The sequence below is a fragment of the Dromaius novaehollandiae genome, chromosome 14, assembly GCF_036370855.1.
Source record: "Dromaius novaehollandiae isolate bDroNov1 chromosome 14, bDroNov1.hap1, whole genome shotgun sequence".
Lineage (NCBI taxonomy): Eukaryota > Metazoa > Chordata > Aves > Casuariiformes > Dromaiidae > Dromaius > Dromaius novaehollandiae.
This window is the reverse complement of record NC_088111.1, coordinates 4,310,092-4,325,633: the sequence shown is the minus strand read 5'-3', so window position 1 is coordinate 4,325,633 and position 15,542 is coordinate 4,310,092. Positions and strand designations below refer to the sequence as shown.

Sequence of the window (15,542 nt, the reverse complement as noted above, 5' to 3'; positions counted from 1 at the left end):
CCCTCTGGTACAAGTCCCCCACACTGGAACTGAAATAACTGATTTTATCCTACATGTTTCAATTTACTTACATATGGGAGTTAAGGAAGGCAATTGTGAATGTCGCAGAAATAAGTAAGAGTTCAAGTTTCAGACGAGGAACCTGATCTACATGTCTCGTGAGTACCTGGGGCTTCTACTTAGTCCTGCATTTAGTCACCTGCATTTCTCCATATGATCACTACTTTCCCTCATTTGCATGCTTTGAGTTCACAGTGCTTATACCAGGAAAAGAAAAGTAAATATATTATGGATAAGGTGCTGCCTTTTGAAAGCCCACCTTAAGAACAATTTCCTTTTTTATATTCAGGATCAGCTTTGACTAGGTAAAGGATTTCCATTACCCTGGACTATTTTGCTTTTAAAGGATGAGCTGAAACAGCTGTGTTAAGTCTCCTATGCAGGACATGGTTTAGTCTGGCAGATGGAGATACTGAGCAAAACTCATTAATCTGTTATCACACTCACCCACCCACAAAAATCCCAGTGGTCTGAAGTCATGGTTTTCTGACACAAATCTAGAAATCTATAGCTTGCACAACAGCTGCAACTAGCATAAAGTTCCAAGAGGGAAGAAAAAAAAAGCGTGCTTCATTTGATTACACGGGTAAGTCGGGATTGTTCAAGAAAGGGATCTTTTACAGTAAAACAAAGTTGCCTCTGAAAGCATTTGAATGGTTGCTTGTAGTATAGAACTGGAAAAGTTACCTAATGACTCCTGTAAAGTGCCAATTCCTTCCTCTACACCCCTGAAACACAAAACAAGGAGTTAAAGCCGCAAAATAACAAAATACTCCAGAAGTTTTTCTAAAATACCCCAGATTCAATGTGCAGACCAGACTCCTATAAAACCAAATTTTCATTCACAAACTCACCTAATTATCCTCTATCCCATCAGCGCAGCTCAGCCCCAAACACAAGAAAGGCAAGGAACCAGCCTAAAAACAACTATAAAGCTGAGAAGTTGGCAAGCTGTTTAGTGCTAGTTGGTGTCGTGCCTATCTCCATATCTAGAAAGGTTTAATGTGTTCATTCTGGGAGACTAAAAGAAACTAAATATAGTAGCAGTAGCCGGCTACCGCTGAACACAAGACCTGGCATGGGCTCCAGCTACCTGGAAGCTCCATCCCTCTTTCAGTAGACAGCTCCAATAGCTGCAATCCTTTCCCTTCTTTGGGGAGAAGATGTCATAACAAGGCACTTTCAGATTTTACTTATATGGATAGTTATATGCACAAACTTTGGGGTGACAGTAACGCAACAACAACATTGATACTCCTCTCATCCTCCTTTGGAGGATCACCTCTCCTGCAGGTTGCTTTTTAGCAGGTCTGACACACTCTTCCAAACAGGAGGGCGCATCCTCATTTCACACGCGATGAGTCAAGCCGAGGCCTCGTAACCCAAGTGATTTGCCCACTGCCTCCTTGCAGATCAGAGGCAAAACATCCAAGAGCATCTGTTTTGTTTCAACCTCTGCACTTTAAGGGGGACCCAGAAAGGAAAAAAATAAGGGGGGGGGGGGGGAAAGATATCTCCCCACCCCTTGTTGCAGACTGGCTTTGCTGGGTTGCATAAGGCTGGATATTCCAGAAAAGCTTTTCAAAGCAGAAAGAGCCTCGGGGGAAAGATGTTCACCTCCTGTTTGCCTGAATGGCATCTCTGCCACTAACAGCCTGTGGATATTGGGTTTTAAGCAGCAACCCTGAAGCTAGACCCCAGTTTGGACTGGGCTTTGAGATTTAGCTTAAAGGCATGCACACTTCCAACACAAAAAAGAAGGTCAAACAAGCTTCTTTTTAAAAAAAATAAATAGAGCAATAAGGCATTCTTTCAGATTAGCTTCACAGAGCATAAATCACTGAGCAAATATGACCAGCTTATCTCATTGGCAAACGTAAGTTATAGGGTCCAGCTTTACAAGCAATATGTTGGTTGGTCTGGATGGCTGAGCAGCCTTTCATTGTTAACAAAAACATGCTTCCCCCCCAAGAAAAGATTTGTTTGTTTCTAAAGACCAGATGATCTCCAAACAGTGCCAAGCGTGCTTTGTCTCCTGCCTCGCAAAGCTTTCCTGGATGTCTTCAGAGCTCCTAGCAACCTCGCAGCAGAAATACAATTGGTTTTATTTTACCAGAAGGACTTGTTTAAAGTAAGATTTCAACCGTCGTCTATCATTCCCCAAATGGGTGGGCAGCGCTAATTAAGGACCCCACAAACACTTGGGGGAAGCAGGGCTCGCTCAGCAAACGGAGATAAAGCTTTCCTTAAGCCATCCACTTTCCACCACTATTTGTCCCTCTTAAAGTCAAACACTAACGTGACAAAAGCCACGGCGAGGAAGGCAGCCACCCACGAGCTAATGGGTGGTTGCAGCTACGTCGCTGGCTGCAGGACACAGCAGCAGCTCTGCCCGGTCGGGATTTCGGCACTGATTTATGACAGGCGTACTTGTGCTTCCATTAGCTGCCGCTTTCTCGGTTGACCCCTCCGTTTCGCGAGGCAGACTCAACATTAAACTCCCATCAGCTTTTAGCGGCGCTGACCTCACCGGGAAAGCGCGCCGCAGCGCTTTACAGCAGCCCGGGCCAACGCGGGCCATTAGCGCTGCCCCGGCTCGCGGAAACATCTGCTCTGTTTACACGGGTAGCGGCAACGAGCCCACTTAGCCGTCACCTCTGCTCCCCACGCTGAGGAGCTGCCACACACAGGCCCCGGCCCCCGGCGCGAGGGCCCGGCCATCAGCGATTCGGCAGGGCAGGACCATCCAGGCAGACGGGAGTCTCACACAGTAGCCAAGAAGGTGCTGTGCTATGGCCAGATGTGGAAGCTCGAGGCTGGGCAAGGGTGAGCAGTAAGGATGCCCCAGCTGTTTTACGGATTCCTCTGCTTCGGGAACGATTCGACAGGCACGCGAGAGCTTGCCCAACGCCATCGGGGCACCCCTGAGCACTCTGTGGTCCTCCCAAAAATACCCGCGGGGCGCTGGGACCCAAAGCCGCGCTTGCCATCCTCGCCCCGGTTCACGCTGCAACTCTCCACGGTCGCGGCCGGGCAGCACCTGCAGATCTGCTCTTCCCACAACAGCAAGAAGAGACCAGGTGCCTTTCCGAAAGCTTCCTGAGCACAGCTTTTTCAAAACTTTTTTTCAATACGTATCCCAATCAACACCTTATACACAACAGCTTATCAGCAGTCACTGGCTTATTACCGGGAAAGCCCGACAGGTCCAAAATACCTCTTCGTGCAGGGTCTGCTTACCTGTCAGCATCTCACGCCTGCCACTTATAGCAAGGGGATGCTGCTACCTGCTATTCCCAAGGATTTTTGACAGCTAGGACCTTCAAAAGGAGTCAAAGCTGTGGCAAAACCCTAAAACAGTTGTTACCTGCATGGCTCCAATACTGGAGATGAACATAAATCCTGATGTCTTCTGTTCCTGCTGAAAGCTTTCTTTATATTATTATCCCTCTAGTCAAGGCTAACAAGCCTGTAAGGATACATGAAAATGTACAGTAGCCTTGGAATATTCGATAGCATCTGTCAGAGATAAAGACAGAGACAGCCGCATACGGGGGCATTCAACATGGGCCATAAGTTTTTATTATAACGAAGTCAGGAACATGATCCTGCTGTTTCCATCACTGCAACACTTTGCTGGTACATGGCTTTTCTGCAGTTCAAATTTTCAGCTTTTTTAGAGCTCTGCAGGGCAGGCACAACAGTTAACAGGGGACCACAAAAGCACCTGGATCCTCACAGAAGTCACAGGCACTAAAGCTACTGTTTAAAAGCCCCTGTAAACAAACAAAAAACCTAAAGACACCCCAGTTTTGTTTTTTTTTTTTAAATAAACACTGCATGCTTAATGAAGACTAGGTTGATTTGGACTATGGCATTATTCAGTCAGCTTAACCCCACAGATATGCTGAATGTGGTGGCAGGTATCGGGGTGGGAGGAGGAACAACCTTACTTGTTCTTGATCTTCCACAGGACAGTAGGGAAGAGTGACAATCTGCAAAAAACCTTCCCATTTTCCACCTTGCTCCCAGTGTCCCAGGTGTCTGCTCAGCACCTCACAGCTTCACCAGTTCCATCAGAAATACAAAAATGCATTCTTAAGTCAATGTTTTAGCTTTATCTAATCCTCTTTCAAAGATAGATGAAAAAAATTAGTAGAAGTAAGGAAGAAGTTAAAACTGAATAACAATTCAAATCGTCCCTTTCCAGTTCCTTAATCACATGTTAGGGGACAGCCATAGCTGCGAATTTCAATCTCTGGAGCAATTAAAATAAAATTAAACTCAGCGAATAAGGCCTTATGCATTCAAAGCTTCATTAACCTTGTTGCCTTTTAATAAGTGTGCATGAAATTTGGAACAGGAAGCATTTGCCTTACTGAAGATGTTCGATTTTAACGTCAAGCCAATACTTACTTTTTAAAAAGAGTATGGGGGTTATAGACTTTAGACCTCTCCAGCTCCACACTGACTTTATTAAAAACCATGGTAGAAATTACTGCCCATCATCAGCTCCCACTTAATGGGAGTGCCTGCTCTCCCTCAAACACTCCAAGTTGCACTAGCAAATTCTGCTTTGGGCTCATTTCTGGATAACAGTCCCACCTACACCAGAGAAGACACGAGCCAGGATTTAAAAACCCTACACATATTATGATCGATTAGAGAAATAAAGTTGGCCAGCGACAGTAGAATAGATTTTTCAGCCCACAGAGAAGAGATTAGAGTAGCCAGCCTCTCTTTTAAATACTGCTCGTCATTACAAAAGACTCAGGCAGGTGCCAAAGGCAGTGTGTGACTAGGACAGTTTAAAGGATAAACTTTGAAGGGGGATATTGTCAAGTCTGTCCAGCCCAGAGATCTAACTCTCTCATGTGAGAGTTACCATCTGACTTCTTAAGGAGTCATGCTGCTCACGTGCAGGCCCACCTACTCTGCTGAGAACACAAATGAAGCGTGCTACCAGTTTATCTGAATGTTAGAGAGTCTAGCAGAGATGGAGCACAAATTGCTTTGCCGATTCCCTCTATTCTTCTAAAAGCAACGTAATCCAGGTGCTGCATACACATGCAGTCACACCGGGCTCCTACGTGTTGGGCTTTGCAAGAGACTTAATGGCCTGACTTCACAGATAGGAGAACTTGCATAGATGCTGCATCAGTATTTCTATTGCGCAAGGGGCTAACCCTTGTGTCCAGTGTAGACAGGACCTTAAGATGTGCCTATTTCTGTTCCCCTCAAAGCAGCTAGGTCCAATCCCTCCGGCCCACTAACACCACATTCAAGAGTGCGTACCAAGCTGCCATCCTGTGTGACCAGCAATGCTGGGAAAACAGGATACATGGTCCCTTCCCCTGCCTCCAAGAGAAGGAACCTGCCACCTGAGCTGTCTCAGAGACATGCTCGCTTCCCCTTATCACTAGGAAGTTAAGAGCCTCCCATTTTGCTCCCAACCTGCTAACACAGAGAACTGTGTAATGACTCTGCTGGGACAGTACAGACTTCAGTGGGGGGGTTTTTAAGCATCATTCTGGGAGAGAGAGAGAGAGAGCTCAGTCTTTTGCCAGTACACACTGCTTAATTTTGTATTTGTCTTTTATTGCCGACCTATGCATTTCAGCCATTTGAACTATTTCAGAGAAGAGAACAAATACATGTGTTAAGGGATTACTTTAAACTGTCACTTATCTTAAGAGTCAATATATTCTGTAGTAAACGACACTTCCCTTTTCACACTTGCCCCTCATTCAAGGAGCAAGCTAACATGACAGCACAACTGCTCACAGCAAGGCCTCCAAGGGAGGCCAGATTCCTAAGTGGATGCTCTGCCCAATTGAGTGAAAAGGCACAGCTCCATTAACCAGAAGCAGGATAGACAGGCAATTCCTTATGCTTACAGCAACCCAGTATTCACAGGTTAATTGCTGCATCCCAAAAATAATGGTCTAATTCTGATTTCATAGCAGCCATATTCTTTTATATGGAGCATGGAAAGCTGTTTGCTGCTATAGGATGCCCTTGGCACTACAAAGGACAAGCTGAATGCATAGAGTGTGACAGGCTCTCCCCAAATGCAAAAATAAACCCAGTCACTAATGCTTCCTCAGCCTTTGACACTAATAAGAGAAGGGGCTTCACACTGCAGTACCAACACTGAAGAGCACATGAATTTTGTGATGCTTGAAGTGCTACCAGGCAGAGCACAACAGATCACTCCATTCCTCAGCTCTTGAAGATTAAAGGTCCATTAACCGTTTTGTGTGTGCAAGATACTCACTTCATTTGTATGCAGCAAATGCGCACGGAGGGCCCACCTCCTGAACATGCACAGGTATGCCTCGGGGTGGAGGAGTCCGTTTTCAATGCAAACCCGCTTGTACAGAGAGTTCTGCTCTGCAGTTCTGATGACAGCATTTCCTGACCCAGTTTCTATCTTGCTCCTCATTCGTCTGCTACAAGTAGTAATTAGTAATGTCAGTGTTCTGGCTGGATTGCTACAGCCCCATTAATAATGCAAGAGTAGTAACAGAGCGAGAGCAAAAGAAAAGAGGCTTGAAGGTTAAAAGCAATAAGAGAATGCATTTTAGGGGGCACTGGAAGAGGAGGGAGGAAGAGGAGAAGAAACGCTGGCCTACTGAGATTATAAACCGCATACTTCAAAAACGTATCATTCCTTTCAGGTGGAAATGGTGAGCGAGTCAGTCAGGACTAATTAGAAGATAATATGCAAACAGAGAATGACACACAGAGGTGATTTTTACAAAATCAGAGAAAACCTGTTTTCACCTTCACTCGCCTCCTCTACATTTGCTGCTTCACATATTTGCCCTTCTCCATTACTCATGTATTGGAGGTCAACAGTAACCAGGCATCCAGCACATGACTCACACTGAAGTTTCCTTTCTCCAGAGAAACTTCTGCCAAGACCAGCCCATACCTGCCCATCTAGTACCAAACCTTTAAGGCCAAGAACCAATCTGTTCATGGTTCACTTTGACCTGAGGCTCTGCTGGAACGGTTTATGACATGTATTCTGGACCTAGAAAAGTCCTCGATTTGAATAGATGACCCAGCACCCCCTAGTCCTTCAAGGACCATGGAGTCTTCTCCAACACTGGTGGCAGCTCCCTCAACAACAGCTTCACCATCACTGTAAGGCACAGAAGCCTCCCAACAGCTCTGAAGTTGTCAGAGCTACACCCTCAACTGGATCACCTGGAAACATTTTTCCCCTCTTTTCCTGCTAAGTACAGCACAGGGGGGAAAAAAGGGGGGGGGGCTTCAGGTTTGGTATTTGTCAGCTGTTTCTGTTGCTGATTGAAAAGTCACATTGACAGCTGATGGCTGCCTCCCACATGCCAGGAACCAAAGGCAGTTTGTCAGGGGCTAATTCTGGTCCAATACCAAAAAGCAGCCCTCTTCAAGGAGGCTTGTGGTCCCTAATTTTCTTGAGGATTTGCAAGACATTAGCTCATTTTTAAAGGTCATTTAGCAGAGCCAACCAGTCACACTTTCTCTCCCAGTGTTTGGCATTTTCAGCTTCCTAAATGGTGCCAGAACTCTTGTTAGTGATGATGTATGAAGCAAAACACACTCTCCATTAGCTGAGGCTAGATTTACATCACGCATCTCTTATCCTCCGCTTATCAATTTTATTGTTTAACTTCAGTGCAGCTCCTTTTGTCACTTAAGAGACTTATTCCAGAGTCCTTCCAGCACTAAGAGCTCAAATGAATATGCAGAACGGAGAGAAAAGCAGCAGGCTCATTGAGATGAGCTCATTAAAGAGTAGCAAAGAATGAAGCAAAAAAAAGAAAAGAAAAAAGAAAAGAAAAAAGATCAAGTTCAGAACTGCATTGCTTTTTCAAAGACACCATTCAAGTATCACTTCCTCTGCGCAGAGGAAGTAAGAAGAGCTGGAGGTTCTCCGATACAAACAGCTTCCCCTCCACTACAATGATATAAAAGGATGAGTGTTTAAAAAAAGGAAAGCAGGCCAGCTCTAAGCACACTGTGACCAAATTAGGAAACAAACTCAACTGACAGCCTCCAAAATGGACATCATCTGCAGCAGCCTTGTATTAGCCCAGGAAGTCTGATGACTGTGTCATCTGCTCAAATCTGTTTATGTGAAAACAGAAAGAAGCAAAACACCTCCTCTAACTACATATACAAGGCTATGCCATCTCCATGCTCTAGCCTGAGGGAGGAGACAGTCATCAACTACCCTGACACAATACTATTCAAAACCTTTACAGCTGACTCATGCCCCTCCAAAGATAACTTTGCCCTGGAAGTACTAAGGTACAAGACAAGGTGTGTGCAGAAAGTCTGTTTCTAAGTGCATTTAAGTGGTTAGCTGTGGCAGATGAAGCTGAGGTTAGAGATCAATGATTGCTACGACAGGAATGTGAGGGGGAGGAAAGAGAGGGAAGATGTAGCTTCTTGAATAAGGTCAGAACAATGTTTTTAAATTGGCTTGGGAACAGTCTTTTTCCATCCTTTCCAACCTCGACTTCCACTGTAGCGGCAAAACATTAACTCTGCTTTGATGATCTGCAAATACAAGTAGCACTGGGCAGAGTATAAGCCTTAAACTTGCCCATGGTTTTGTAACTGCTACTGTGGAAAGTACCGGTATTCAGCTCCCACAGCCGTCCCAGGGCAGCTCACTAGCATCGCTACCTGTTGCGAGGACCAATGCAAATGATGGACAACCTAAGTTATTCCACTGCTAAAGAAAAACAACGCATCAAGCAAAAAAACAACAAAAAACCCACACTACACACCTCTGTGTAGAGGTTTAGGGTTTCCTCCTTGATGTTAGTGTGATGGCATCACATTACTCCATTTGTTCCCTGTGTGAAATGGAAGAAATTGGAACATCACCCCTCCCTTTCTCTTTCAAGGGATCTTAGAAAGAGATGGCAAAATTTACAGCTAGTCTCAGGCTGCAGTGGGCTCCCAGGCCTGCCCTTGCTCTGAGCACAGCTACACGCTTCAGGGCTTTTCCAGCAGCAGCAGTTCCAGTCTGGTTATGGGTTGACTCCAGCAACTGCTGTGCTCAGAGCAGCTGAGGACATTTCACACCCAGCGCCACCCACCCAGAGTGCTCTTATCCATCTCCTCAGAGCTGATCCCCAAAGACGCTGTCATCACTCGTCTGCGCTGACCACCACGCGATTACAGCAGCTCTCAGGATATCTCTTCCACCTAAGTGGTGTCAAGCTGGACCCAGGGAGGGAGAGACGGGACTGCTGGGTCATGAAAGAGAGGCTGAGGTTTCCATCTCACATGAAGTCATGCCTAGCTTATTACCTCCAGACCTTTCGTCAACAGAGGACAAAGCTATGAAGGGAAGATAGCACTACCTCTTATGGACCGGACAAAGAGGTATTCACTGGTCAGTAAACAGTGGAAGAATTGCTTTTTCACTGAATGGATATTGCTATATAAGGCAGAAACCAAGCACAGGAGTAAGCTTTGTTGCTGAATTGCACTGAGCTACTCTCTTTAAAAATAGACCATGTAAGTCAAGCTCTGCTTTCAGCAACTTTTTTTCCTGCAAGAGACAGATACCCCATTTAAGCTGACCTCTTTCCTCAGGTCCATTTCCAAGCTGGGCTTTGCTCTCTTCCTCTGTCAGACTCATTTATCAGGTGAAGCATTTCCACATACCGCTGCATAAACAGACTTGACCTTGCAAAAGCAGCAGCACCTGAGCTCCCACTGATGGGCTCTCTGCATCCCACCACAGCAATGAACCCAGTCTGCCTCTGCAGCAGCCCACTTTCCCCATGAGATATTCTTGCAGCACCTACAGCCCATTCCCACGTGTCCTGAGGAAGGAGGGCAGGTATCTAGTCACAAGGCAGGGAGACATGACCACTGTACCTTCTCCCAGAAAAGTGGCATTTAGGAGCAAGCTACTGCTGGCACCAGTCAATACTTGTAGCTGCTTCTGGCCCAAACGAAGGATACACTTGGAAGCAAGCTATAGGAATTGCTCTGGAGGCAACAATTCACTCCTGCTCACTGACTTTCCTGGGTGCTCCTTCTCAGAGAGGGAGCAAGCCGTCAGCAGAACGAGCAGATGTGCACAGTAGAGCAGGGACGCAAGGAGTCTCCTTGGAACGTGGCCTTTCCTCATGCCTCCAGGAAAGGTAAGCCGCTGCCCAGGAGAAAGCCTGGGAGGAGATCTCCTGACTCTCAGCACTCCTCATGGGAAGGTCTCCTGACTCTCAGCACTCCCCGCACAACTTTGACCCTACACGCCTCAATAGGACACATCACGTGGTTCAGCACACACACACGCTCTTCCTACATGGGATTGTACTTTTAAGGCTTTGCTCTATCAGGAGCACTGTTATCTCTCTCTTTAGCACTTGGCAGGAAAGTCGAATGGGTTGTTATCTGCAGCCTACAATCACCTCAACCCCACCTTCGCCCTTGGTCCCTCCCTCCTGCCCATCCCTTTGCGAGCAGATACTGAAGTCACCGGAGCTCCTGCTGCAGTACTGCCAGCGCTGCCACCGATAGCATCTCCGCCTGCCTTGCTCACTGACTGCGGCACAGAGAGCACCGCCGCTACAGACAAGTTTCAATGTCCTTTTATGGAAGAAAAATGAATCGCCTGCCCAGCAGTGGAGTGCCTCAGAGCCGAGCCGAGATGACAGACGGAAACTTGCCATTTGTTGTGGTTTTGGCAGCACTGTAGTGGAGTGTGTTCCCATGCGCACCACTCATTTAAGAAGGGTGCAAAGGCACTGAGCTGAAGAAGAAAGCTCAAGACTCTGGAGCAGAAGATTTCACCCATGCAGTGCTGAGAAAGACGATGGCAGTGAACCTTAACAGCTTCAAAGCTGTTCTGTTGGAAGAGACAAGCAGCAGACAGGCCCCCAGCCCAGACTGGATGCAAGCACACAAGTACTCCATTCCCAAGCTCCACCAGTAAGACAAGCAGCAAGATCCTCCACACCACATTTCCATTTCCTCCTCATCCCAACAAATTCCGCTAAACCACATTCACATAGACACAGGATGGATATTTAAACAGGGGAGCTGGGCGTTGAGGTTAGTGCCATCAAAAAGAAATTACAGGGGTTTGCCATAAGCAACTGCCATCTTCAGCTCTGCTTTCCACTAAAGCAGAGGGGTAAGCTACAAATAACAATTGCATCCAAATAAATATGCCCAAGGAGAAGCATACAGACAGGGATAAGAACTGCTGAACAGAGAACGAGACAGGACCATGGAACCTTCAAAATGTTTGCACTGCTGTCAGGAAGCTGACTGAGAGACTTCAGCAGCTGGGAAAACATGTTGCAAAACAAGGAGAATTAAGTAATTCTCCATATGCACAGCCTACTCAGAGGCATTCTGTTCAAGCTCAGTTTCTCCAACCAGAATGATCCCCCCTCCCCATGTTGCACATGCACCCTGCCAGTGATTGATACAGTTTAAGCCTAACTCTGCAAAGCATTTGGTGTTTGGGAAGGGCAGCTTTGGGCAACAACAGCCCAGCCTCCCGCATGGCACCGTGGCACGTGTTGGATGACATCCTTGGAAGGATTATGTCATCCTGAACACATCCGCTGCGGCTGCTGGGTATTTGATTGCACAAGCATTTCCCTTGCACCCTATAAAACACTTGTAACTGGATCATAGGTGGCTTGGGCTGCCTCATTATCTACCTCTGAGTCAGGAACAGCTGCTTGCCCCATTATCACACCAGGTACAACGATCACAGGCCTTGCAGAGTGCCCCGTTAGCTGCTTTTATGGCTTTAAATCTGGTTGCTCAAGCAACAATTTGTTATTTCAGCAAGAAAGGCCACTCGTATTGAAGTTGCTGTGAACTATACAACACGACTTATGCTTATTAACATATGTTGTGGATGCTGTGTTAGCACCCTGCTAAGAAAAGCCATGTTCAGACACTGCTTACTAGGCAGAGCTCAATACAAGCTTAAACCTGTTCATCTTCCAAAAGAAAATGAAGGTTAAAAGCAGTTGGGTGCATCTGTTCACCGCCAACACCTTGAAATCAATCCTAAGAAATTCTAGCAGCCTAAAAAGAAGTCTCCTAAAACACCACATCTTAGTCCTGCAAATTAAAAGTACACACAAGGATTGCTTTGGCCAGGGAGCCTATCCTTAAGATGAAAAGGCAGGACAGCGAGGAGTTTATCCACTCGCACAGGCATGTCAATGCTCATTTTTCCAGCACACCAGTTCAGACAGCCAGCAGGCAAACTCATTCCCTAAGCCCAGCCTCATTAATGGGACGCACGGCGTAGCAGCGAAGGAGAGCGGCGGCTGCCTAGTCAGAGGGCTGCACAGTCCAGCGCTGGGCAGCCAGCAGCAATCGCTCCTCACGCCCAGCCAGCGCCGAGGCAGGCAGCAGTTCAGCCCTGCAAGTTATGCAAAGGAGTTAAAGTCTTGGAAATACGAGTCCCTGCAAGCTGGCTGCAAGTCGCAGTCTGGCTACAAAACCTGTGCACGGTTTTAGCTCCCCGGCACCTAGAAGGACAGGACAGCACAGCACGGCTTCGTGCTGTATTTCCATGGCAACGACAGCTTTCCCTCCCTAGCTCGTGGCTGGCTGGAAACCCTGCAGCGCTTTGTGCCGAGACTGCAAAGAGGGGCGCAGCTCCCCCACCCACAGCAGCGACCGGGACGGCAGCGAGCAGCCTCCGAACAAAAGCCGAGTCTTCACGCACGGTATGGGATACTGGGAGGAGGGAGATGGAGCGAGAAGGGCTTCCTTTTCTGGTGAGAAACAGGAATTCCCCAACGTATGAAAGCACACACTCACTTGCTAGTACTTAAGAAATCAACATGCAGTGTGTGTCTCATAGCTTCACCAGAATCAGCAGCTTTAGTTTGGGTGACCTTCTGCGATGTGAGAACACACTGAGGAAAAACATGCATCGCTGGAGGTGAGAAATTCGAGCACCGCTTCCACACGGAGATGCACACATGGACAACAGGATGGCGGCTGGCCGAGCCGGCCGCCGGGAACCCTCCCGCCGTGCACGCAGCCGCTGGGAACCCGCTGCGAGGGACTCGCTGCAGAGCAGAACCTCACAGCTCAGACAGGTCTCACGTCAGCCAGCCGAGCGAAAGCCGATTCTCCCCCAACACATGCTCAGACTGCAAATTCTTGGGAGAATGCATTCACAGGGTGGCTTGGACAACCTTTCTCTTTGGCTAATTAAGCTTCTCCTCCACCCAGCAAGAGTTAGTGACATTAAGATGCAAGGCCTGGCCACCTAAGAGCCAAACTTCACGCAACACAGCTGGAGCCACAATGGCACTGACAGATGGTGCGGGCTCATCTGCATGCTCTTCATGCACGCAGCCACCGGAGGAGGCAACCGGCAACCAGCGCAGAGGTTACAGCTAGCGACGTTTCAGTCCCTGCGAGGTGCAACGTGTAAGCAGTAAGCTGGGTGTGCCTAGAGCTCCTCTTTTATTGGGCCCAATGCACAAACACAGCCAAAATAAGGGCTTCCGGCTGGTTTCCATCACATGCTTTACAGTACCTCTGTATCTGATCCAAATGTGAATCAACCTCTCTGCAAAATTTAACAGAAAGCCAGAAAACATCAACATGAACTACAGAAGCAGGACAGAGCATCCAGGTAGTGGAGCACTGAAATACAACAGGACTAGCGTCTGGTCCTCCTCTCCCCACCCTTTTAGTCTGGAGGCTGGGGCATGTTTTGACCTATCCCTTTTCATACTTCCCCTCACTTTCAGTTCAGCTGTGCAAGTACAGTCCTTCCAACTGGAGAGGAACTCCTTCCAGGATCACTCATCGCTACCACAAAGTCTGCCAGAGGCACTGCTAGGAAAACCAGTGCATCCTTTCCAACCTCCGTGGAGGTCCCAGAGAGGAAAGGGCTAGACTAGCCCTTTCCCCCCTACAGGCAACAACTTTCTGCAAGCAAGAACACGAACTGAAATTCTTAATTCTGGAAGGAAACAAACTAGCAGGAACATGAAAGACCACTGCAGTTGCCGAGATGAGACACTAACACATCTTGCCAGCTCAGTTTGTCATCCTAGACTTCAAATCCTGAAGTCTTTTAGATTTCTAAGAGCCCTAAGCTACTCAGCAGATTTTCAGCTAATGAATCAACACAAGCTGTCCAGGAAACCAGAAATCCAGCCCACTGGAATGCTGCAGCCCCAGGGAGGGGGAACAAACAGCGCCCTAGGAAGGAAATGAAACAGCAGAGCAGAGGGAAGAGGACACTTGCAGCACTGACCCTCTCGCCACATTTACTGTGCCACATTACACATTAAAAAAAAAAAAAAAAATCAGGCTTTTTTTGGTTTTTTTTTTTTTTTTTTTTTTTTTTTACACATTGAAACGTTCGTGTTGTTTAAGCCTAAATTCTTGTTTTTTTTTTTGCAAAAAACGGAGAAAGGAGAAAAGAACGATTTAAACCTGAATCAACAGTGCCACCTAACGGCAATCCAGCCTCCTTGCTCATGAAATCTGGATGATCCAGAAATAAGAGGGTCCTTTCCCAAATGCTAATGTTAGCAAAACAAATCTGGAGATTAGAGATCAAAAATGGAATCGTGCATCTTTCATAAATGGCCTTCCCCCCCAGTATATTCAATTTTCATAACAGAATATAAAGTTCACTACTAGCAACTTCAATTTCTCCAGACAATGAAATTTGACTTCTTATACAAAGTCTATTATTACTTTCTCAATACATGCAAACAGTGGTGTGACTTCAAAATGAGAACCCAAAGCTTTGGCAGCTACAAGCATACAAGTCTGTGCATTCAAAAGGAAATTCTGTGATTAGCAGAAGTCTCTGCTGCGGGATAGGCAGCTCTGAATATTGCGTGAGAATTCGTTGTTGAGGCTGAAGTTATGCAAGATGTCCCACAGTACTAGGTCTGAGCATTGATACTATGTCAGCCCCAACTCACTGGCACCAGATGTAAGCAGGGTTTAACATACATTCAGGAGACTGAAATACATTTCTGTACCATCTGTTCTGCAGAAAAATAAACATGTAGAAGTAGCAGCAGTAAGTTTCTCCATTCTGCCCAGCCACTGGACCTGACGATTCTTCTGTTACAGCTATTAGGAAACTTGAAAAGCACAAAGATCTTCTGCTCTTCGAAGGGGCACATTTAAGTGAGCACTTCAAACACATTTTATTCACTACCAGCTGAATCTGTATTCAAACAGTGGCATAAGAAAAACGTAACATGTCAAATTCTGCTAAGGATAGCAGATGAGGTTTTTTCAGCTTGTTCTCCAGAATTTATTAGATAACAGATTACAATTTGTTTCTATGCCTTTTAAACACCCTGCTCCCTGTTCACCTAAAACAATCCTGTTCATGCAAAACAGCAACCTAAGGCACCTAGAGGCTTTTCTTTTTGGCCAATGTCTTCCAAGCCTGCCATGTGAAAGTGAGTCACCATGTCCATATCAGTGTCCTGTAA

At 46.6% G+C, this 15,542-nt stretch overlaps 1 protein-coding gene across 8 annotated transcripts in view; it reads right to left on the bottom strand.

Annotated features, from left to right (window-relative positions):
* Positions 1-15,542, bottom strand: part of RNF216 (ring finger protein 216) — an 85,782-nt gene that overhangs the window by 37,198 nt on the left and 33,042 nt on the right. The gene's annotated exons all lie outside the window — the stretch shown is intronic.